The sequence below is a fragment of the Protopterus annectens genome, chromosome 16.part0 (assembly GCF_019279795.1).
Source record: "Protopterus annectens isolate FY-2018-M chromosome 16.part0, PAN1.0, whole genome shotgun sequence".
Lineage (NCBI taxonomy): Eukaryota > Metazoa > Chordata > Ceratodontiformes > Protopteridae > Protopterus > Protopterus annectens.
In genome coordinates this window covers 815,452,193-815,477,440 of record NC_056750.1, presented here as the reverse complement: position 1 = coordinate 815,477,440, position 25,248 = coordinate 815,452,193, and positions in this window count along the sequence as shown.

Here is a 25,248-nt window from a genome sequence, read left to right as displayed (position 1 = left end):
TTCTTTGGATTAAGAAAGAGTTGGGCATTTCTTAGCCAGGATTCGACTGCAGTAAAGGACTGTTGAGTTTCTAAAAGTAGTTCTAGCACAGATTCAGCAGTGCAGATTATGGTGGAATCATCAGCATATTGAATGAGGGTTCCAGGGTGAGAAGCAGTGTGAATGTTGTTTGTGAAAATGTTGAAGAATAGGGGTCCTACGATGAAGCCATGAAGGACTCCAGGAGGGTTGTGGAGAAAGGGTGAGAATTCATTGGACCATTTCACTGCTTGTTTATGATCCTTGAGGTAGCTCTGAAATCATTTTGCTGTGTTATGTGAGAAGCCTAAGTAGATGGCATGTTCAAAAGTAAGGAGAGAGATACTGTGTCAAAGGCCTTGGAGAGATCAAGGAATACTGAGGCTGTTTATCATCCTGCATCTCTGGCCTTGTTCACGGATAATAGGGCTGTAGCTGTGCTGTGTCTAGGTCAGAAGCCATGTTGGGTTTTGGTTAAAAGACTGTTTTGCAATAGTTATTGCATTACCTGCTGATGGATACCTCTCTCAAGAATTTTGGATATGGGTGACAAGATGGATATAGGACGGAAACTGGATGGATCCAAAGAGTTGCCTCCTTTGTGGATTGGGGTGATGTGAGATTGTTTCCATATGGTAGGTACAGCTGATTCAGATAAAGACTTATTTATAAGGATACTGATTGGGTAGACGACTGAGTTAGCAGCCAGTTTGAGGTAGTATGGTGGGAGATTGTCAGCTAAGGTAGAGTAGGGTTTTAGTTTTTGTAGCAGTTTCTTAATGGTGTCAGTGGGTGTGGGCTGAAATGAGAATGGGGTTCATATGACATTTTGTTGAGTAGAGGGGTGAATAATGACAAGGTTAGAAGTAGTTAATGGTCTAGGGTTGGTGTCTGAATAAGTTGAAGGGTGGGGGGTCCAGCATTAGTTGTAGGTGTTAAGTTACTAGGCCCAAACTTGATTTTATGAAGTGCTTGTTAAAGTTTTTGGGTATTTGTGATGGAGGGGTATCATATGATAGGGTGTGATCTCCATTTCTTCCAGGGTTAAATAGAGGAGATATGGAGTGCCAAAATTTACTGGGGTTGATTTTATGCTGGAGCTGAAGCTGGGAATAATATGATTTCTTATCTCTGTTAATTAGTTTTGTCACTTTGTTACATAGTGTTTGAAATTAACAGGATTTTGTTAATTTTTGTTTCATTTCCAGGTTGACCAGGCTAGGTCCCTTTGCTTCATCAGGTGTTTACATTCCTTAGAGAGCCATGGTGCTTCATCCGGTGTTTACATTCCTTGGAGAGCCATGGTGCGGAGTTTGATTCTTTTCATACAAACGGGAGCTGGGGTATTACGTATGTGAAGGAGGGTGTTATTAAAGTATAGTACAGCATCATTAAGGGGTAGTTTGGGAGTTAGTGTATTAAGTATGTGAAGGAATGTGTTATTAAAGTGTAGTACAGCAGCATTAAGGGGTAGTTTGGGAGCTGGGGTATTAAGTATGTGAAGGAAGGTGTTATTAAAGTGTAGTACTGCATCATTAAGGGGTAGTTTGGGAGCTGGTGTATTAAGTATGTGAAGGAGGGTGTTATTAAAGTGTAGTACAGCAGCATTAAGGGGTAGTTTGGGAGCTGGGGTATTAAGTATGTGAAGGAAGGTGTTATTAAAGTGTAGTACTGCATCATTAAGGGGTAGTTTGGGAGCTGGTGTATTAAGTATGTGAAGGAAGGTGTTATTAAAGGATAGTACATCATCATTAAGGGGTAGTTTGGGAGCTGGTGTATTAAGTATGTGAAGGAGGGTGTTATTAAAGTATAGTACAGCATCATTAAGGGGTAGTTTGGGAGCTGGTGTATTAAGTATGTGAAGGAAGGTGTTATTAAAGGATAGTACATCATCATTAAGGGGTAGTTTGGGAGCTGGTGTATTAAGTATGTGAAGGAGGGTGTTATTAAAGTATAGTACAGCATCATTAAGGGGTAGTTTGGGAGCTGGTGTATTAAGTATGTGAAGGAAGGTGTTATTAAAGGATAGTACATCATCATTAAGGGGTAGTTTGGGAGCTGGTGTATTAAGTATGTGAAGGAAGGTGCTATTAAAGTATAGTACAGCAGCATTAAGGGGTAGTTTGGGAGCTGGTGTATTAAGTATGTGAAGGAGGGTGTTATTAAAGTATAGTACAGCATCATTAAGGGGTAGTTTGGGAGCTGGTGTATTAAGTATGTGAAGGAAGGTGTTATTAAAGGATAGTACATCATCATTAAGGGGTAGTTTGGGAGCTGGTGTATTAAGTATGTGAAGGAGGGTGCTATTAAAGTATAGTACAGCATCATTAAGGGGTAGTTTGGGAGCTGGTGTATTAAGTATGTGAAGGAGGGTGCTATTAAAGTATAGTACAGCAGCATTAAGGGGTAGTTTGGGAGCTGGTGTATTAAGTATGTGAAGGAATGTGTTATTAAAGTGTAGTACAGCAGCATTAAGGGGTAGTTTGGGAGCTGGTGTATTAAGTATGTGAAGGAGGGTGCTATTAAAGTGTAGTACAGCAGCATTAAGGGGTAGTTTGGGAGCTGGGGTATTAAGTATGTGAAGGAGGGTGCTATTAAAGTATAGTACAGCAGCATTAAGGGGTAGTTTGGGAGCTGGTGTATTAAGTATGTGAAGGAGGGTGCTATTAAAGTATAGTACAGCAGCATTAAGGGGTAGTTTGGGAGCTGGTGTATTAAGTATGTGAAGGAGGGTGCTATTAAAGTATAGTACAGCAGCATTAAGGGGTAGTTTGGGAGCTGGTGTATTAAGTATGTGAAGGAGGGTGCTATTAAAGTATAGTACAGCAGCATTAAGGGGTAGTTTGGGAGCTGGGGTATTAAGTATGTGAAGGAAGGTGTTATTAAAGGATAGTACATCATCATTAAGGGGTAGTTGTTTAAGGGGTGTCCAGTCTATTTCCTGTAGGAGATTGTTGATTGTTGAATTTATGCTGACAAAAATTAGTTGAGTTCTTAACTGATTTTATAGCATGTACTCTTAGTTGTTGGGAGTTTATTCTAAGGGAGTAAGCTGGTAGATGATCACTCAGGAAGCTAGGCAGTGTACCAGAAGAGGGGTAATTGGCAGGATGGGATACTAGGATCCAGTCTTGGGTGGATTGGGAGGCAAGATCTTTGCTGTATCCTGTTGGAGTATTGATAAGTTGAGAAAAAAACATAACAGATTTATACTATTTGTGGGGGAGTTGGAAGCTATGGTTTGCCAATCTATATTTATGTCTCCTAAGATTATTGTTTCAAGGTTTATTGTTTGGGATGTCCAGGATCAAATATCTTCCAACACTAGTATATTGTTACCTGGTGGGATATATATTACTATTATGCAAATTCTTTTTGATATGTTGAGGTTCATAAAAGAGATCAGTACCTCAGCATTGGAAAATATGGGGGTATTACTGGTGTAGGGTGTGATGTTGAGTGTAGAGGGATATAGAAGTGCTATCCCTCCCCCCTTTTTTTAGATCTATCTCTCCTGGTTATTGCAAAGTTTGGAGGAATTATTTCTGAGTCTTTTACATTGGGGTGTAGCCATGTTTTAGTAAGGGTTAGTATGTCAGGTTTATTTTGATCAATCCAGGCATGCAGTGGGGCTATTTTGTTACATATAGGTTCATAGGTTCATAGGTAGGTACTAGGCTAATGGCCCAAGGGCCTATGTAAGCCTAGCCAACAAAGTTCCCTGGCTTACGCCAACCCAAGAAAGTTAATTTCCTCTGCCCTTGTCAAGCAAAGCCACAGAAGTGATCCCCAGGGTATATTTCCTATTTCCCATCCACTCATCAAGATTTTTCTTGAAGAGTGTTAATGAAGAACTTTGCTTGACATAGATGGGTAGCTTGTTCCAGAGTATGGGAAGTCTCTGGGGCAGGAATCTATGCCTCCAGCAAGTCCTGTTTATTGTGGTGACAAGGTTTAGGTCCCTAGATCATGTAGAATGGAGGGATTGGGATTTCTTTAGGTGTAGCATGTCCAACAGCTCTGGGTTTGACATAGCTTTATATGTTAGGCAGAGATCACCTCAGAGTAGGCGATATGCTACAGAGTAAAGCTGGAGTTTTTTGAGACGATCAGTGTAGGGCATCTGTTTGAGGCCAGTAATTCTCTTTGTGAGGTACTTCTGTGGCCTTTCCAGCTGCTGCAGATGTCTTGTGAGGTACATTCCAAAAGGGGCGTTGTACTCTATAATGGGTCTAATGAGTGTCAAGTAGAGGGAAGCAATGACCTCTTTTTTCCTGGATGAGAACCCTTTTGTGATGAGGTGTGCTATGTAGAAGGATTTCCTGACTACTGTGGCAATGTGCTTATCAAAGGAGAGACTACTGTCCACCTGGGTCCCAAGGTCTCTTATCACACATTCGGTGTTAAGAAGACTGCCGCCTATGTGGTAGTTCATGGGTACAGAGTTTTTACCAAAGGGGATAACAATGCACTTTTTGGCATTGAGCTTGAGGCCATGGCTCTTACACCAGGCATCTGTTTCATTGAGGCCTTTCTGTAGGATGTCCACATCATTTGGGGACTTGACTATAGCTCCTAGTATGCAGTCATCTGCGAACTTCATTAGCCAGAGGCCTTCTGTGTTAGCCTGTACTTCAGAGAAGTAGATACCAAACAGGAGAGGTCCCAGGACTGAACCCTGTGGTACTCCACTTGTCACTGGTTTGAAGTCAGATTTGGAGTCTGCAACTTTTACAGTGTGGGTTCTGTCAGTGTGCTCAACATTTCATATAGCTCTCAGAAGTAAACAAATGATGAACAGAATGCTTGCAAATTGGTAAAGAAAGCATTGTAAGTGTGTGGGCTTGTGAAACATTCTTCAGATTCTTATTGGGGATTCAGAGGTTACAGCTTCCCCCTGACTGCATCCACTAGTTCCTTTAATTAATTCATATGACCTTGACAAATTATCACCAAGGTACCAGTAACAAATGATGGAATGAAGAAGATTCAGAGTCAGAGCATTTCATGTACCTGCAAAATAACTTTCCAGAAATACTATACATGACCAGCCTGTCTTGAGTACTACAGATGATGTTACATTTTATGTTTGAAGCACAATACAGAGTAGATCTGCAACCACAGAAAGACAAGAAAGGCTCAAACAAGCTACTACATCTGAGTAGAGTTGCAAGCTGTAATCCGGCACATGCGCAATAGATGGACAAATCACTGGCCACACTACAAACACAATTGGAGGGCAGTTATCAGAGCATGAATGTTTATTGCTGTATCAGGGGAGAATAATCACACCCCCTATCTAAACAAGCAGAAATGTTATATCAAATACATGAAAGTCATCACTGTCTTGCCGAATACAGAGAAAGAGCTAACAAATAAGTGTGGTGGCCAAACTTCAAGTAAGACATTGCCAGTTTAGTGTCAAAGTGTCAATTATGCATTGTACATAAATCATCACAAAGACATGAGCCGTTAATGCCAATTCCATTAACGCAAGGTCCTTGGCAAAAAATAGCTACTGACATATGAGTTTGAAGAGAAAAACTACCTTACTGTAGATGAATAATATTCTTCCATCATAGAAATAATCCAGGTTCTACCCACAAATAGCCAGCAAATAACAGACAGATTCAAGAATAACCCAGGTTTTACCCACAACTAGTCAGTAAATAACAGGCAGATTCATGAAATATTCCAAATTCGACCCACAACCAGCCAGCAAATACACAAATTCAAGACTATGTTCTAAAGTTATGGTCTACCCATAGAATTAGTTACGGATTATTGTATACAGTTAATGTCCAGTACATTCCAATAGTTTATATCATGTCAAGTCCTCACTATCCACAGTCTAGTTTTGAGGCTGAGAGAGAAGTACAATGAGCTAAAGCAATATTGAGGCAAACTAATCCACATAAAGCTTTAATGTTAGGTTGACTTACTCCACACAATGCTACCAGAGTATTTCCCTCATAACTAATCCTTGGAAGACAAATACAAATTGACACGCTAATGACCAAGTCAAAAAAAATCATACCACATCAAACTGTAAAATGCAATTATCAAAAAGCTAACATTTCTTACAAAATGTTTTACAACAGATGTAATTTTGTGCACTCACTACCTGTCTTGCAGCAAGGTCAAGCTGTCCACTTAAAAATTAGAGAAAGAGAGACAAATTGGGGCCATCAGTTGAAGCAATGCAGAAACTGCAGAACCACTTTTTCACAGGGTACAAACTAAACACAATACCGTAGTTTGACAAAATAGACATTATATCCATCTTGTTCCTGATGAGCGCCAACCTGAATGCAGGGGACTGGATAACCAGCCAAATCAAATTTGGATAAGAATAGCCAGCTCAATGTCTCCCAAATTTATTCCAGTACCAAAGACTTACCTACCTCAACCAAATGTCTGAGAAAAAGTATGGAAGTCTAAATTCAACCAATCATAGTGACAGGCCATTCATTTTCCATCCAGTATAATAGAATGTGACTGTTACTGCTTCAGATTCGGTTGATTTTCTTTTGTCATGTGATCACAAATGTTTTTGTGCATGTCATAACAAAATGTCTCAATATTTTTCTTCTGCAAGTCACCAGTATAGTTCCAGTTCAAATAGTCCCTCTCTTTCCCAGAGTGGAGAAGGTATCCATATTTCAGATAGATATCACTTGACTGAGTCACTTGGATAGTGAAGAAAATACTAGCTGTGTATTTTGTAAATTTTCATGTTTTGCAGGATTGTTTATTCAGTGCATTCATCTTTACGCAATTTCAGTGTGGAGCACTGAATGTATGATGCAGATTGTGCCCCACATATAACATAATTAAAAATATATAACATTTTTCACAAAGAAGGGGTGATATAAGTGTTATGAAAGCTACTAAAGTGCTTTTATGTACTGTTCATGTTTGCGCGCACACAGAAACACACACACACACACACACACACACACACACACACACACACACACACACACATACTTATATATAATTTACATATATATTTGCATTGCCCTTTTAACCTTTTAATTCAAATGTGTAGTATAGCCCTTTAAGAAGAGACCTGTATTATAACGCATAGCAGTTTCTGAACAGTGGCCAGCTGGGTGCAAGATACTAAAGTGTTAACATTGCTGACACTGAGCTGCTATGTTGTCTATATTGTTATTTGATTGTATGCTGAGCTAATGCTGAATCCTGATATTTCTATTGCACTTAACAAAGTAAATGCTTGGGTAAGATGTAATATCTGCTGATAGCTGGGATAAAAGGTTTTTACCCTGTGGTCCATTTGTCTGTGGACACATGGCTGAAGAGCTACATGAGTCAGCTCAGCCAGTTTTTACTGCTGTTGTATCAACTTCTTATAAGTCTCTGCTTTTGATACAGTGAGCATTTCTAGCAAGCCGTCCATGACTGCGGTTATCAGAAAATAGTAGAAGAAGAAGAAGAAAAAGAAATTCCATCAGGAGAAACACCTCAAAAATAACAGCAACAGTTCTACAGGAAATTAGTAGCCCAAAATGCATGTGTCTGCAGAGGTATTGCAAGGAATGGTATATGCCAAAGCACTAGTTTATGCAGTAATACATATAAATCAAAATGTTTGCCAGCTTGGCTTTGTAGTGCAACATAAAAACATAAACGTTCCCTCGGTTACATTACACCAACTATTTACAGACCTCACAGCCCCTCCAGGATCCAAGCTTCTGTTTAAAACTAACAGACTGCAGGCTTCAACCAAGCTCTGATTAAAGCTCTGTAGTCCAGGCAATTCCTCCAGGGATAGTCCAAAAGTTAGCCCTTACTGGGCTGTTGCAGTCTACACCCCCAGGGACTTTGAGGTAAGTTATTGTTCAAGTTTTTAAACCTGCACACGTGGAATTAAATGCCTGCCTTGCTGTCACATGCTACCTGGTTTTGTGCAACATTAATTGGTTGTCACTGCTTTGTTAGCTGGCTAATACATAGTTTTCCTGACTAGCACAATGGACACTTTTCCAGTCCCAAGATATATTTAACTGAACATATCACAATCTTTCCCCCCAATATGTGTGTGTGTGTGTGTGTGTGTGTGTGTGTGTGTGTGTGTGTGTGTGTGTGTGTGTGTGTGTGTGTGTGTGTGCGGCGTGTGTGTGTGTGTGTGTGTGTGTGTGTGTGTGTGTGTGTGTGTGTGTGTGTGTGTGCGGCGTGTGTGTGTGTGTGTGTGTGTGTGTGTGTGTGTGTACGTGTATATGTGTGTGTCTGTGTGGTTGTGTGTGTATATATATATGTGTGTGTGTGTTTGTGTGTGTGTGTGTGTGTGTGTGTGTGTTATATATGTGTGTGCGTGTGCGTGAGCTTGTGTGTGTGTGCGTGTGTGTGTATAAACTGAATGGAGGGAAATGACCAAGCACTGTATCAAAAAAGTAAAAAATCAAACAAATTTCCACACACAACAATGAGAGTTTAGTTCATCAAAGTTACACATTATATTGACTTCCCTTCTACACACAACACACTTGTTATTTTTTAAATAACCTGCCTACTCACAACAATTGTCAAGCAAAGAAAAAATTTCCTTCCTGTGTTGAGATGTCATATACTACTACAGGTGGTAGGTCATTTCCTACATACAAATTATTAAATAAAAAATACCCCCAAAAAATAAAACAAACAAAAAAAAAACAAAGGAGCGAAAATCATCAACAGGTCCACCCCTTACACCCAAGTCAACCTGCTCTAATAAAAAAAAAACAGTGTGTGTGTGTGATGTAATTTAATGTGCTTGAATAAGGCATTAGTCCTGTATTTACAGTTGCAACCTGTACAGGATGCGACATATACAACCCCCTAACTGTAACAAAAGTACTTTTTGTGTGTAAGATTGGCCAGAATGATTTCAGAAGACGATCTTTTAGAGAGTGCGACCTACTACTACTATGTACAGAAAGAGGAGGGTACCCCCTCCCCTTCAGAACATAATAGGAGGTGCAACAAAAAGAACTAATGGGTTTATAGAATATTTTTGATTACCCTTTAACCTTTAGACCCCTAGAACTGAGAAAGAAATGAACAGTTTTTATGTTTTAGCATTGGTATTACCTTTCCTTTTTGATTTGATTTTTTTTTGTTGAATTTGTGTGAATGTTTTTCAGATGATGAGATTACATTTAACCAATTAGGTGAAATAGGTATACAGGTGAAATATGTTAAAAAATCTATATGAAAGAAAAAAAAAAGGAAAGAAAAAGGTGGCACCAGGACCAGGTGGTACTTGGCAGATGTTGAGATATGTTCTATGGTTCTTTTGTTAAAGATTATTTATTTATTAAAAGAATTTTGTTTTTATCACCACACACTGTTTCAAGTTTTTTGTATTAGAGCAGGTTGACTTGGGTGTAAGGGTGGACCTGTTTGGATTTTTTTTGAATTTCTAGAACTCAAGTGGTAAATAAAGTTTTATTTTGGGGTATTTTTTTTAATAATAATTGTCCTTTTGCTTGACCAATTGGAGCAGGGCAGGTTATTTAAATCAGTAAGAAGTGTGTTATGTAGTCCTGAAGAGTCAATAATAATGTAACTTTGATGAAAGCGCTAAACTCTCATCATTTGTTATTTGTTGGATTTTTTTTTTTAATGTAACGGTCATTTTGGCATTTCCATTTCATTCAGTTTTTTTTTCTATAATATATATATATATATATATATATATATATATATATATATATATATATATATATATATATATATATATATATATATAGATATAGATATACACACATACATACACACACCACTTACCTGCATTCATATTGAATGCATATTTTGTTATAATACGAGTTTTAGGAGCAATGAGTTTTTACTTCAAATGGCAGAAACGTACATCATGCTGATTTTAGCTTGCTTACTGCTCTCTGTGAATAGCAGGCAGCATATTTAGAAAGTATGAAAAGTACCTACTACTTAATTCTTATACTAGAGTACGTACTTAACATGCTGCTCTCCTAAACAAATTAATGACACTAGTTCAAGTAACTTTTGAGCAAATGAATAAGATTGTATTGCTGGAAGCATGGTTTGAATGGACAACTGTAAATTTAAGGTTAATGATAGTCACAAAATGGGAAAGATATTTAGATCCCTTAAGAGTTCAAGCTTTGTTTTGCTACCACGTCTAGCATGACTTACTCCAGCAAAGGTCTCATCTCAGCCTTTTTCAATGCTTGAGGCCAAAATGTGCCAAAAAGTACAATAAAAACTGGAAAAAAATGTTAGACACATACAATAGTCTGTATGATTTACACCCGCATTTTGAGTTAACTAGTTGTGGAGGGTTGGTATAATGTTTAAAGTCTTTACATCACAGATACAAAGTACATTGCTTGATTCAGACCTTTGGTTATTGGCTAGGCATGTAATAGTCTGTAAAAAGATAGCCTAGTATTTACAAATGAAGCAAAAGACACATTCAACGTGTCTTTAGCAGCCTGCACCTTTTCACTGGATTTCTGCATTACTAGTAGATAATAATATAAATAGGCAGAAAATAAAAACATCTACCTAAGTACAAGGCAGAGACTCAGTCAAAAAATGCATCTTAATATACCACTAGCAGCCCGAGTAAGGTACGCTACCAGAACTAGAAACTCCACACAGTGACAATATAATCTAATAGCCACTCTCTATCTGATTCATTGTTTTGGTGTTGCTCCAACCAAAATCTGATTTGCTGCTTAATGCTGATATCCTCTGTCCAAGTCCAGCATGGTTTCTGAAAACCATATATGTGTGAACGTAATGCACATATAAACAATGAAACAATATTTCAGGAAGTATGCAATGAGGATCTGAAACCTTATCCATCAATTTCCAGTGTCTCTGCAAGATTAAGCAATCCAAAAAAAAGGACCTCGAATGGAAACAATGGGAATGGTTAATTAGTGAACTGGCAGAATGTTCTAGGCCTCATAACACCTTAGTGACTCCATCCCTTACTCAGAGAGCCCTCACCCCCAGAAGCCTGAAACTGCAGCTATTTCAAGAGTGGTGGCAGTTGTGGAACTGCACTGCAAGTGGTCAGATATAAATGAAAACACTATAATAATCCACAGAACGCAATATTGTTTTAATATTGCCTGTACAGGGTGGTTAAAGGAGCAAGGCACAGTATACAAAACTCTTGTGCTACATCAGGCTTCTCATTCAACACACTACACAAAATTGTTGTGATACATCAGGCTTTTCAGCACACCATGCTGAGCTACATGTCCATCTGTGCTGTGCCTTAGCATTGCTTCTGTGTATTTCGTATTGCAATGACTCCCACTGGGGGCACCAAGAATAAATTGTTTATGCTGCATCACAGGCTGCATTTACTCATTGCCCCCCCAGTCACTCTAAATCATAATCCCTCATTCTGCCTAACACTTACTAGCAAACATTCAGCATACCTCTCAACCTCTTATTGCCAAAACTCTGGCCATAGTCTAAAATAACAGGGGACAAAGGCCCAAAAATAGGATCAGATTTTAAATATTGCACTTGCAAGTTTAGAAAGTTGCTAGAATAACAGTTTTTGTATTAGTATACATTTCTGAAGGGTAAAAAGTCTGAAACTTAATTTTATGCCATTAATTAAATGACTTCAGTCCTCAGTGTTTTGCCAGAAAACCACTAATTTTATGAGGAACAGACCAAAATATGAAGCACAAATCTGGACATTCTACAAAAATGTGGACGGTTGAGAGGTATGCCACTCATTGTAGTAAGGGTAAAGTTTTCCTTATCTCTCCTTGTGTCCTCTGCTACCTCTAAAGCCACTTCCAGAAATGAATTCAGTCATAACTGTTGAACTCTGAGCCTTCTGTCCCAGCATGGCTGTAGCCATGAAATGCTGTTTGCATTTCTTGTTATCTTGGTTATCCATGGAAATTCCCAGATAAAATGAAAATGTGTTTTATAATTGTTTACAAGTTATAAACATGAAGAAATAAGAATAGATATAAAAGTTACTTATTGAGAATATAATATAGTCACATAGCAAAGGAATCAAAAAAGCGTAAGCAGACCATTTTTTTTTCTTTGATTCAGCAAAAATATGTTTAAAACTACGCATAACTGCAAAATGGTGACTCCCCATAAACACCCTAAAGGGAAATAAAAAGATATGTCATGACCCTACCTAACTCCACTACTATCTTTTACCCTTATATTTTCTAATTTCTTTCCCTCATACCTTAATATCTTAATCTACCTCCTGCCACCCCTTCCACCTTACACATGCATTCTCATCTCTCACATCTCACAATTATACTTCTCTTCCAACTTTTATAAATTGCTCTTATAGCAGTATTTCACTGAACATGTACCATAACAAAAAAAAAAAAAATATATATATATATATATATATATATATATATATATATATACATATATACATTTTCTGATGTGATTTACCTTACTTGTTTTTCTTATCCTACACTGTGAATTTCTATATATTTGTATTGCAAACTGTACTTTTATGTATTATAAACTGAATTTTTATGTATTGTAAGCTGTTTGTAACTGCAGCTTTTCTCCGTGGGTCTCCACTGAAAATGGGTCTCTGGCCCAGCTGGACTAACCCTGTTAACAAATGCCAATAAATAAATACATAAAATACGATGCATAAATGATGAGCATTTCACAGTGCTAGATCCTGATTTGCATCAAAAGTGGATAGACAGACTGCTGCAGAAGACATTTGGGTGACAAAATGAGGTTGCATAAAGAAGACACAGGTAAACATTAACGCTGTAGTTTTCCAGTTCAGTCCAAAAGCTTTGTTAAATAATCAATATACTGATTTAACACCACTTGTAAATGGAGATAATTTGTATACATATAGATTTTACTGGTACTTGGAAATGGGATTGTTTTATACATGTGGTATTATGGAGGATTATTTGCACCTCTGAGCTAGAGTCGCAAACTGAAATTGTTTTTTTTTTTCTTTCAAGAGAAAAGGTTTTTTTTTCCATCAGTTCTGTTCCACCTTCAAAAATCTATCCCAAGCACTCAAAAACAACCACATATTAAGAAAAGCGTGAACTTTCTCATCCTAAAATGAATGTATTGTAGTGTTTTATAATTTCAAACATAAATGAAAAATTCCTTACAGATGATTGAGATGAAGGGGAAAGTGATTTATCTTTTGAGACATAAACTCAGAGCTATCCAAAATAGCACAAAAATATCAACATGTACAGATACCATGCACCATTAATTTAAATACCGCTGTCTAGTGAAAAATACTGAATACATTTAACAGAAAAACAGCTGTACATCAGGCATGATCTTCAGATAGAGAAAAAAGAAATTATGCAGACTTTTATCATCATTTATGGACCAGTAGGATCTTTATCTGCTGTCAGACTGTCTGCTCTAATGTGTCTTACTGAGGGAGGGAAGCTTTGTGATTGTTTTCATTATGGAGAAAAATTCACTTAAAAAGGCTGTGTACAAGCCAGAATAAATTCAGTGGAACTAGTATCATTAGTTACATAATTCTAGCTTCAGATATCTAAGTTGCTATGCATGAGACCAATCTTTGCATCTTACAGACTTACTTTTCTTTTAGGTTTTGACTGCAATGAAACTGCTGAACATTATGTCTCCTCTTCTCTTCACAGTTTGACTATAAGCTATGCCAAACAATTGGGAAATGAACATTAATATTAGTTTGTTCATGTGGATGTCTAAAAGGAGTGTTTATATTATTGACTAATGGCATTGTACTGTTGCCATATAAAACTGATTCACACTTTGCTATTATGTGTAAATTCTCTTACTTATATGTAATGTCTGGGTCACTTCTGAGGCATTTGTTTTTGTGAAAACAACACATTTAACAAAACTGAAATAAAATGAGAAAGTGTGTTTTAAATTTAAAACAATGATTCTATTAGTTACAGCAGGTGTAGTATTTCTAGATGGTATCTAGAAAAGGTGAACAATAACTTGTGGATACTTTCTCAACGGGTGGACACTACCTTGTCATTATGGGGCTTTGCCCGCTAACACTCCCCCTTCCTCCTTTTTAATTGGACTTTATAGTGCTTGGGAAGCAATCTGTATGTCCCGTGGAAATCAGGCTGCAGGTTCTCCCAGACAGACATCAGTGGAATCAAACCAGGTCAAATAGATGGTGCACTTTTAATTATTACCACAAACAGATGATTTCTAAAATAAAGAAAAAAATGAATGACATCATTTAAATTATAACACAAAAATGCCCCTCTATATACACATACATACAAACATACATATATGCTAACACACACACACACACACACACACACACATGCACACACACACACACACACACACACACACACACACACACACACACACACACACACACACTCAATGCACAACTGTACCCGCTACAGTCATTAAAACTGTCTCTCAGTATTCTGGATTTCAGAATTTGTAGACCATATCCAGAAATGATGACAACATAATTTTTTGAAGCTTCCTCCAGAGTGTGACAGTTGCACACTATCTTGTCATTATGAAGCTTTGCTCCCCACACTCCCCTCCTAAGGTTTTACTTCAGAGTCAACATAGCTCAAAAATAAATACCCTTTCCCCATCTCTTTAGATATTTGGTCTCAAAACTCAGTCATTTAGAATTTTGGGACTCCAGTATCTGCATGGATCTTATCTTTTAACCTAGTTCTTCATGTATAAGTTTGCTGACTTCACTCATACAACAGCATCAGAACTGCTGGAAGGTTTGTTTGTGTCTTTCGGCTTTTCCCGGTTAGGGGTTGCCACAGCGGAACTCCGGTCCGCTAATGATTGGCAGTAGATTTTCACGTGCTGGCTTGCCAGGCCTAATGCACAACCTTCAATGAAGGAACGCCCATTCACACATGTCGACACACAGAAGACACTCTAACTGAGAATCGAACAGACAACGTCTAACTGTGAGGCGACAACGCTACCGCAACACCACCACCACAGTTATCAGAACTGCTGGAAGGTAAGTTATCAGAACTGCTGGAAGGTAAGTACAGAAAACATCTAAAAGTCTCAAAAATATACGTATGTCATATAGTATCACAGCAAGAAACAATTCTGTGCTCTCTCTTGTTTCAAGCATTTAGTTTGCAATGTCAAATACTCATTTTAAATGCCTGCTCAGTTCATCACTGAAAAGGAAATGTGTCCTAACTGTATGTTTCTGAATTTCTAGAGTTGTGGATTTTGAAGGAGAATGTTGTTTCAAATTTTAATAGTACCCAGAGTACATTCTGGAAAGCACAGCTCCAAGGCCAGAAAAATCACTAGATTAGCCCCTCACAGGAACACTTTATATACTACAATAAGAAGTTTATTGTGACTTGATTAAACTCTGTTTCCTCAGTCTATATGGAAAGACTAGAAGGAATCTTACTCCTTTTTTATCTGTCGCCAACAGGTAAGGAAAAAAACAGTTATGATTTGCATTCTTTAATAATGATCACAGTTTCTTCGAGCTGGGGAAACATTGGAGTCAGAATATATAATTAAGGGTGGGGGTGTGGGTGATGAAGCCACTGACATGGGTGGTGTAGGGGGAATTGCCCTTCTGCAAAAAAGTTACTGTTTACACATTTGTTCATGTTCAAGATTTTCCCTCAGGAACACAAGCACAGCTGATTTATATTCAAGATAACAGGATTCACATTGAAGTGTACAAACTTTTGTGTTTAGAACCCATGCATTTTGAGGAAACATAGCTGACCCCTTCCAAGAAATATAACATTGTGTTGGTGCTGTGGGCGTATCAGCACTAAAGGGAGGGAACAGGATCCATTAAGACAAACCCAGTGGATTCAATAAACTCCATGTAGGCCTAGCGCAAAACCTACACGGAGTTTATGTTTTTGTACAATGAACAACAGCGCTAATTGCATATGCATGCCGTGCATCATGCTTATATGGATAGAAGTGACATTTCATGGCCAGCAACAGTGTTGCTAACCCAGAAACCATATAAACAACACAAAGGCATATAACACAAGTAGGCAAGTTTACTTACAGGCAATCATGCTCTGCAAGACTGCACGGACAGCTACAGTGACTACCAGGGCTGAAATTAATATAATGTATGCAGTAATAACACAGTATAGAAAAGCGTACTCGGTGTAATGTACACTACAACATGCATTCGGCATACTGAAGGTGTAATGTACACTACAACATGCATTCGGCACACTGAAATAAATGTTTTGTGCTGATCATCAAGGGTGCATAGACTGCAGTATAAATACACTAGTCTGGGCAAGTGTGTGTATCGAAAACAGCCACAGATATGAATGGCAGGAATGAAGGAAGAGGACACATGAAACACGGTAATGTACACCAGATAAGGGCATGTCAGTGTGCACAAACCCCAAAGACTAGTCAGCAGCATATATGCATACTTCCGTCTGTTTATACCTCCTGTGTGGGTATAATCATATCATCACACAGTTATTGTATATTATGTGAATATCAGACAAGGTCACATATCAACAGAGATGATTGGTTGTGATATAAACACCCTTATATGATCACTGGAGAGAACATTTAGCAAGGACGATATTTATAATAGGGGTATGTACCTATTGTGAAGGTGTGCAAAATGAGCTGCTGGAATATGACTGAGATGTCAGCATAGGTCTCAACCAATCGGGACACATAGCAACAGGATCATGGACAACAATAGACATAAACAGGCACAATCATGGAAAATATCAGAATAATAGCACCATTAATCTGTGACACTGACATAAAATATGTAATTGTGAGTTAGTATACATCTTCTGCATGAACACACTTGTACAACTTTATTGAATTGCCAGTGGTCTATAAGTGGAATCAAGCCACTTTCCAAACAAATGGCCACTTTTGGGAGGTGTTAAAAGAGGGAGACTGTTACAGCTGTAGTTTAAATTATGAGCAATCCTGGCTAGTTGAGACGTTTGTATGACATACATGCCACAATCCACACTGGCAAGAATGTAACCCATGCCATTAATGTTGTCAATGAAGAATTTATTTATTTATGGGATAAATCACAGCAGCATATATCACACATACATCTTGTATAACACCTTGATGGAAGTTTTGCACTGTCAACTCTTAATGGTTATGCAGCAGAACAATACATTGATATGACCAAAAAATGTGTGGTAGCTCACTGTGAAAAACTGATACACTTGAGTGATTCATCCATGGAAGACAGAGGTGCCAGCCATATGGATAACAACACTTAAAAACAAAATACTATTATCAGTAGATTCCACACACATGCTATGAATTGCATTCATCTGCAAGAGGTAATATCAATGGATATTGCCTGCAGCATCTGCAACTGATGTGTGAATTAAGAAATGCCCCATTATAATGAATAGTACAGTAGTATGTGAGACTGATGGCAGTGCATCAGTTATGCCCATGTGCACAGAAACTACAGCACTGCAAGCTGTAGCATCAATGAGCGAGGATGCTGTCACTGTGATACTGTTCACATACCAAATGATACATGGAGCACACTTTGTATCAGCACATGTCAAACCCAAGACACATGCGACATGATCACTGCCACTCTGACATTGCCATGGAAATGTCTATATGACTATGAAATCCTGACAAGTGTGCATAACTGTTCATGCAAACTATCAATTGGCAATACTGATGTGATGTACTGCTACATCCATGATGCTGTACAGTCACACTGTAGCGGTACCCAGCATACAATTGTAAATCATAGGTTTATAGGTGCATAGGAGGGTGCTAAGTTCAAGTCCCAAGCTCACATGAGCTTAGACTTGTGCAATGTGGGTTTCCCAATTTTAAATAGCTACATGAATGACGTTCACACAGGTATGAGCCTATGCTATGTTATGTAATACCAACTGTCTCTATCCATGAGGACCATACTGAACAGAAAAGGGCCTAGTAGAGAATCCGGAGGTACAGCCCTGGTCACTGGAGTCTTGATAGAAGTGAATTCATGCACTTCGACAGTATGCATCCTGTCTGTGATCCATTTGTCTACTCACTTGGTGGTGTAGGTGTTTATGCCCACTTGAGATAGTTTCTCTGCAATACCTGAGTGTGGATTTGTATCAACTGCCTCGACCAGGTCAAGTTATGTGGGATGACACTTAGTAGAAGTTAGAAGTCAACCAGATTTAACAGACATGTTGTAGCCAAATGGGTTAGGTACACAGTCGGGAGATTACCTCTGTCCTTTTTGATAAGTTCCATGATGATTTTTTGGTCTGCCTCACAGATGAGGAGAGTTAGGATTATGGGTCTATAATTCCCAGGATCAGGTGATGGCTCCCCTTGCTCAGATGGATGACTGTTGCTGTACAACCTTCTGCCAGAACATAGGCTATCTGGAGGCTGCATTTAAGTAGGGATCCAACTTTGACTCCGAGGTCAGGTTTTAAGTTTTTGAAAAAGCAACCCGAGATGTTGTCAGGGCCAATTGATTCCATGGTTTTAGCCGTAGAGAGCACACATAATGAGCTGATCTCCATAAAATAAGCTGACTAATGTTTGCATTTATACTTTGGCTGATGGCCAGTGGGGATGGGCAGTGAAGTTTGATCCAAACTGTCAGCTAGCAGGCTGTCTATTTTTCCTGGTTTAGTACACTGGTGGCATCCACAAACAGTTCTGCACTTAGTTGTGTATTCCACTTAACATTTCATATTTATTTAAAAAATGATTTGTGACAACACCTCCAAATACAACCTTGGATATGCATCACATGCCACACTGTGGCACTGTTCACACCGCCATACAACTCTACATAATTACATCAAATGCACACCCTATGCATATATGTTTTACATTGCTGTGTGTGAGCTCTCTGATACCATACATGGACACATTACAAATGAGGTGGATGTGGCTCATGCATTACAGTCACTGACACAAATGCTGACATTCACAAAATGCTGCTAGTGACCACCACAGTAATCTTTGGGAATAGCAACACAAGTGTGCATACAATGAATTCCACAAAGTTAAAATTGAATCAAAACTTGTGATATGATTGTGTATATATAGCATCATTACAACATGTGGATGAAACAAACTTCTGTGCCCACTTTTTAATTTTGGACTCTTCCCTCACCACTTTCAATTGGTTCTCAAGCTATCTAAAAGACAGACGGTAGGCCGTCAAAGGGCAAAACTCTCTCTCTCTTCCTATCTTCACACCTCTACTGGAGTTTCTCAAAGCTCCATACTTGGTCCCCTCCTATTCAATATTTTCATTAACAATTTCTACACATCTTGACCAATGGGGCCCTTATTCAATCTGCAGATTACTCAACTATCATCTGTGCAGCCAACTCAGTTTCTGAACTTCAACTCAAAACCCAGCTTTCGCCACCACTGAATCCTGGATGCTTAAGAAATACCTAGCCCTTAACCCAATAAATCCAAGAGCATGCTTTTCACCCCTAAAAAAATCAACCCTGTTGGACAAAGCCATGTTTAATGTTTACTCCCAAGCTAAATTGCTAATACAAATTGTCACTCACACAAAACTTCTGGGAGTAACCATAGATGAACATCTAAAATTTGATAGTCACCTGCAACTGAACATCCAAAAAAACATCAGAAACTTGGAATGCTCTATAGGCACAATCAATTCCTTACCCCCTCTACCAAACACTTGCCTCTGCTTACCTACTCTCTTCCCCCTAATGTATGGCACTCCCTCTACTTACCAACCTCCAAACCACTCTAAAGCTTGAGACATGTTATAAAAATTGCAAAATTTGAACAAATTTCAAAAACTTATCCATTACCGTACTAGGCTTTGTTCCCTAAAATGTCTGAAACTACGAAACTACCTCAACTATCTGCAACTTACCACTGCTCAGAAACTTATCTTTAAACCTTCTGATTGTCCTGCACTTAGTTCTATCTTCACTTTCTACTTCCCAAATAATCCTCTCATATCTGAAAATCAGAAACTTCTTCAGGTTCACAAACCTAGCCTGTCACCTGGCCAGCTCCTCTTCTTTTATTCTTTAGCCAAGAATTGTAATCCTCTACCATTAGCTATCAGAACAATCCAAAATCCTGCCCACTTCAAAACTTTTCTCCACACACCTGTATTTCACCTGGAACTATTTATGTACTCAGGGCCCTTGAATACCTAGCTCTAATGATATATTCTCTCCCTACTTTCTATGCTGTGTTTTATCTATAAATCCTCTATGCAATAATTATCTAAAAAAATTGAATATGTTCATTAGTAATTGCCTGGCCACTGAATTGCCAAATGTGCTTTCAACTTTGTAATCCATTATTGTTAGATAATGGTATACTACCAATGTATATAAATGTGCTTGTTCTGTTTATTGTACTGAATGTGTGCTCAACATTGTAATCCAATACTGTTAGCTAAGGGTATACTATCAATGTATATAATTTTATTTAGACCCCCCATCTATTGTCAGTATAAACCTTTAGATGATGTAACAATGCAGTTGTGCTATTGATTTTTGTAGTGTAGTTGACATTTGGGAACTATTCTTGACATACCCATTTTCATGTGCATGTGTGCAGGGCACACATTAGTCTGACTACATGTGTTTAGTCACTAACAAGTCCCTTCCCTCTGCTTGTGTTTTTACATGGATTTTAATGTGATGAAGACTAACATAGTAATACATGCTAATAAGCTCTTTCCATGGTACACTGACGAGCAACTGGTTTGTGCAATCATTGGCAAAGTGTTTGTGCATGCAAGATTCACATTTACTGAATGCAACTTGAACTTGAGAAGTACTTATGCATATAGGCTATGGTAAAAATAGCTGTCAGATACTCTGGTGTTCATACTGTAGTTTATATTGGAAATATTGTGTCATCCCTTGTTAAGACATTAAGGACTGTTGCCATTGCCTTTCCCATTTGTGTGGTGTTAAACAACAAGCAAACCCAGTTCTCTGCTTAAATGGGAAAATATTTTTTTCTCTTGGTTTACCTACCTTTGCGCAAACATGCTAAGTGGTGAGGCATGTCTGGCAGCACATTGGACAGTTTTGAGTGTAAGAAATACACCTGCTGACTAGCTTTCCCTGTGGCAGTAGGTGTAAGAGCAGTGAGCTCATATTTTGAGTACAAGTGACAGTGTTCAAATCCAGCTCAATCTATTTTTTTAACACATTGTCAGGATGGCATTACATAAGTAAATGCAATAATTTCTGTAAATGTGAGTGGAAATGACTACAGTGAAGTACTGTATAAAATGAACATCAGTTAATTGATTTATGTCAACAGTACACATATGGATTTGTATTTTTATATATTCAGCAATCTAAATAAATGTTAGTGTAAATGTTTCATAATACTGCCTTTAATTTGATGTAATCGTGTGTTCCTTCAGTGCAGTGAGTTTAAGCAGCATTGTGCAGAGGCTACCAATCTAGCACTGCCAGTGTCATAAGACATGAAGAGCCATTCACTGTTGCTCAGCATTGGTGTTTAATGCCAAATGCCATGCAAAACCAGGACAAAAAGTGAAGGATTTTATTAGGAGGCATTTCTGCCATGTATGTGGTGTGTGATTCTATTCTTTAACCAGATTAAAGGTATGAAAATATGGTAGATAGGAATGTGGTGAAATGGGGAGCAAGCAGGGGGAAGAACAAAGGGGAAGCAATATGACAATTTGCAGGAGGGAATTAGGAAACAAACATAGATATCCACTTTTTCAACAGTGTAATATGAACATGTATATAAAATTGGATGAATTTGGACTGCCACTATATATCAGATGGGTGACAAGAACACAATCATGTTGTATAGCCAGTTGCACCAAATCAAGTGTGCCAATAAGACACATGTATCAAGTGGAGAGCTATGTATGGGACAATATTTTTTGTGGGACAGATGCCCAGTATTTTTTATTTTATTTCATTAAGAGAGGAATGTAGTATAAGGGACATAGGTATGTCAGGGTTACGTAAGTAGAGTAGGTGAAGAAGTGGGTACAGACAAACAGGACAAACAAGGCATAGACAGTGATGGTGAGAGACACAAAAGTTGGGGATACAATGATTGGTGATATAGAAGGTACATGGAGGCACATGCCCATCAAGGATGGAGACAGTGAGAATCTAGCCCTGAAAATATCATCACTGTCCCACTCCTCAGCTTCCTGTTGGAGTGCTTGACATTTTTGTTTTCTCAACATTCCAACAAGCATTTTCTCTATATAGCAGAGGTGTGCACAAATGGTACATTCTACAACTTCATGCACCCTGCCTGGCAACTTTTGATGGTTGATGAAATCCCCACCTCCACGAATACTCCCGGAGGGTACCATTGCACCAGCTGCTGAGGTAAAGCTACCTGAGGTTGAGTGCCTGTGTAGTGTAGAAGCTGCAGAGGCAGTACTGCCAGGTTGCATCCCAGATGTGCTGGGCATTGGTGTGGCAGCAGTTAGAGGGATGGCAGGCTGAGCCACACTGGTTGGCTTGCCTCCCTGCTCTGGAAATAATTTTGTTGGCTGTCTGAAACTTATGACATCAGAATGGTGTAATCACACATATAAAAATAAAAAAGACAAATAAGGGGTGAGGTAAGAAAAAAGAAAAAAGATAATTAGAATCCTCATACATTACATACAACAAATTACTACAATACAAATATATTTTTACTTATAAGTTAAATATATATTCTAAAAATCCAAAATAAGATTGAGGATTGTTTCAAATAATCCTTGCAATGTGCATATATTGCACATATGCTTTTAAAAATAATATAGATTAAGTTAACATGGCATTTATGGCAGTTTTGATGAAACTGATATTTCATTTTTTTATTATTTTGCTATGTATTTGTTACTTGGGGGATTTGAACCCACAATATCTGAATACACTATTACAATTGACTCCTACAATTACCTTGAGCTACAGAATGAAGGATGCATGCTTGATTTTACAGTTAAGATATGAATGCACAATTTGCTACTAATGTGAGGAAGAGCAATAGTTTTAATAATATAATTATTAATTTGTGCTGCATACAAGCACCTTGCTCTTTTCAGTCTTTCTAAGCATTCAGCATGGGCTTGCCTGTTAATTGAAATCTCCTGGGCAGCTGTAAAATAAAGAAGAGAGAAAAAGAGAAGAGCATTATGCATCCCAGACTTGGCTATCTCCAGCCTGATATATAGTTTAAAGTATCTTTATGTATATACTTACACAACTGCATGATGTCAGTAGTCCAGCCACTGGTTGAGTTGTTCTTGCTTGTGCCTTTTCAGGTCATTTTAATGATGCCTGCATTGATTTCCAGTGCATGGAATGCAATTTGCATTGGAGACATCCTTGGCTAGACTCTTCCAAGCCTCCAATTCATATTGAGACCTAGTATATTCCCACTGCAAAAGCCTATGGCTGTGGGGTTTTACAACCAGTCTAATGAATATTCTGGACTCCTCTACACCCATCCTTGAACCCTAAATTGGGCATCTTCCTTCCTAGTTCCTGCCATGCCTACACAGGTCATCCAGCAACAGTTAGTGTTTCCGTGCCAATTTGTGATATCGCATTTTATGGTTAGTGTGTAAATCCGCACAACCACGTCAACCACATCTGCATGATGTTAAGCTAAAAGCAACAATGACAAACAGAGAGGGAGGAAGTTTATGAAATAGGAAGGGTATTGTGACAGTTGACATTAATTTGTGGCTTGTATGCTACTATACCTGTTAGATGACTTAACTTTTCAGACATGTATTGGAGCTTAAAATTGTTATTAATTGACACATTTTTATGTGGCTTTACAAACTGATAAAAGTAAAATGTAAAATGTGTGATTCAAACCGATACAAAATAAAGAATATATATTCTTCCACATAGGTGCTTGCTCCTCCTTGCCACAGAAGAAGTGTTTGTCAGGCATGCTCATTAATTATATAGACACATTAAACAGTAATTGGTTACCCTGGTTTATACAATCATGTGTATATGACTATCATGTAGTATGAAATAAATCCTAGGGCAGAAAAGAAACTTTTAATTACAGAAACATAATGGTCAGGACACCCTCAGTCACACATAAAATTTATGTGATATCCACTGTTACTTTTTATTTATTATTTATTTATTTTATTTTACATTTGTTGACCGGGAGAGTCCAACTGGATTACAAGTCCATTTTCAGTGGACACCCAGGGAGAAAAGCTCCAAGAGAACAATTTTTTTACAAAACATAGTTTTAAGGACAGACTTTTGACATACAACTTCCATAGAAGAGACTTTGACATACATATTAACTAACAGCTAGGATACATTTGTTCTCTACAATATAATATTACATTTTAGAAGATATTCCTAAGTTTAGGAATCCTGTGATAGATTTACTATCAGAGTAAAAGCAGAGAGATGTAGAATAAGGTTCCGAGAGAGCAGATGATGCTCGCTATAGTTGAGAAGTATAACAAATTGATTTACTATGTGCCTTTGCCTTGTTTTAGTTGAGAAGGACAACAAATTGATTTACAGTATGTCTTCTCCTGGTTTTAGTTGCTTATGGAAAGAAGGACATTGCTGGGGTAGTTTTCCCTAACTCCTGGAGAGATGGGATGAGCAGTAGATTAACCGTCCTAAGTGGGTACAGTACTATGATTTGTTGGCTTAGCAGAGTTACTTAAGTTAGGTGAAGTGTTCTAATGAGTCATTAGCCAGGGGGGGATACAGGAGCACAGTTGATTATTCAAAAAGTGAGTTTTAATAAGTTTCTTGAACTGTGATGGGGATTTGTTGTCAGTTATGTGGGCAGGAAGGGAGTTCCAGGTTTTTGCTATACAGTGGCTGTAGACAGACTTACCAGCTTCATTGTTATATTTGGTTACTTTGAGGAGGTTTTGTATGCTAGACCTCAAGGGCATGGTGGTTGTATAGGGTTGCAAAAGATTTTGTAGGGCTGGGGTGTTTTCAGAGTTATGTATTATTTTGTGGGCTAGTGATAGTTGATTGAGTTGAAGTAGTAGTGTTAGTTTTAGCCAATTGAGATTTTTTAGGCATTCACAGTGATGTGTTCTGATGGGAGATGTTGTAGCGAATCTTATTATAACAACTATCAAGTTTGTTTAGGTTGGATTTGTGGAGATTTGTAAGCATGGGGAAGGCATAAAGTAGGGTGGATAGTAGGTGAGTCCTTGCTATTGTAGTTTTGGAGTGG